This window comes from Colobus angolensis, unplaced genomic scaffold (genome assembly GCF_000951035.1).
Source record: "Colobus angolensis palliatus isolate OR3802 unplaced genomic scaffold, Cang.pa_1.0 Scaffold9, whole genome shotgun sequence".
Lineage (NCBI taxonomy): Eukaryota > Metazoa > Chordata > Mammalia > Primates > Cercopithecidae > Colobus > Colobus angolensis.
The window spans coordinates 8385713-8387292 of NW_012122931.1; positions in this window are offsets into that span (position 1 = coordinate 8385713).

The following is a 1580-nucleotide window of genomic DNA, read 5'->3' on the forward strand; positions in this document are numbered from 1 at the left end:
TTAGCCAGGATGGTCTCGATCTCCTGACCTCGTGATCCGCCCGTCTCGGCCTCCCAAAGTGCTGTGATTACAGGCTTGAGCCACCGCGCCCGGCCGCAGTCTGGATTTCTCCAGACCTTTCTCTTGCTATAGGTCCCACTCAAAACCAGCAGCTCAACAGGTTACTGGTAACTGGGTGAGAGCAGCTCACTCAAGTATAATATATGTTGTATCCAAAATCCAAAATTCTCACAAGCATTGTGTTTCTTTTTAATGACAAGCAGTGTATGGTGAAACATCTTATTTCACATTAGGAGGAATATCCCAACATTCTCCCAAACCACTGGACCCTCAGGAGCTTCATTGAGGTAGTGGGCTCCTGAATCTTTGGGGGGTTTATTTCCCACTCTTTGGCTCACATGCGTCTAAGATATCTAAGGCACTTGCTATTTTCTGCCCTGTAATCCAATTGTAGGGGAATGGCTCCTCCATGGCACTCTGGCAACGTGCACTTATACACAGAGGCCGTGCATTAAAAGCTTGAATTGCGGCCGGGCACAGTGGCTCACGCCTATAATCCCAGCACTTTGGGAGGCTGAGGTGGGTGGATCATGAGGTCAGGCGATCGAGATCAGCCTGGACAACATGGTGAAACCCCGTCTCTACTAAAATACAAAAAATTAGCTAGGTGTGGTGGCGCATGCCTGTAGTCCCAGCTACTTGGGAGGCTGAGGCAGGGGAATTGCTTGAACCGAGGAGGCAGAGGTTGCAGTGAGCTGAGATTGTGGCACTGCCCTCCAGCCCAGTGACAGAGCAAGACTCTGTCCAAAAAAAAAAAAAAAAAAAAAAAAAAGCTGGAATGGCAGCTTACCTAAGTCTTGGAAGAATGCCTTGAAATCCTCCTAGAACACAAGAAGATGGAAAGCTCGTGAGGACTCATCTTCCTATCTTCCATAGGCTATCGTGAGACAGTTTCCCATTGCTCCCAGGTTCTGATGAGGTATGGGACTTCCCAGATCAACCCCTCAGAATAGATAGAGCTACACAATCAGTCCCGCAAACTGCTTAGCTGCAGCCTACTGTCAGCTTCTTAGTCGCCGAAGATGTTGGCTCCCCATGAGCTATTCTTTCTGCTGTCTGAGTAATAAACAATCTAAAAGCGGCTTTTTGTAACTTTGTCAGTTATCAATCACACCTTGGCCTTGACCTTGCTTTATCCTGTATGCTTGGCACCAATACACATGATTTATCCATGTAGTCAACCAGTGTGACGTTCTATGGGATATCAAGACAATCAAGACCTCTGTGGACTAGATTATGAAAGAGGGCAAGAGAGTTCAGAAAGCCCTGAGGCGAGATGAAAAAGGTGTATAGTTGACTATGTTAAGTTAAAGCAAATTACTTCTGGTGGTCTCTGCAATTTTGTGTAAAGAAAAAGGACTTTTTGGTCAGGCGCGCTGGCTCGCACCTATAATCCCAGCACTTTGGGAGCCCGAGGCAGGCAGATCACGAGGTCAGGAGTTTGAGACCAGCCTGATCAACAAGGTGAAACGCTGTCTCTACTAAAAATACAAAAATTAGCCGGGCACGGTGGCAGGCAC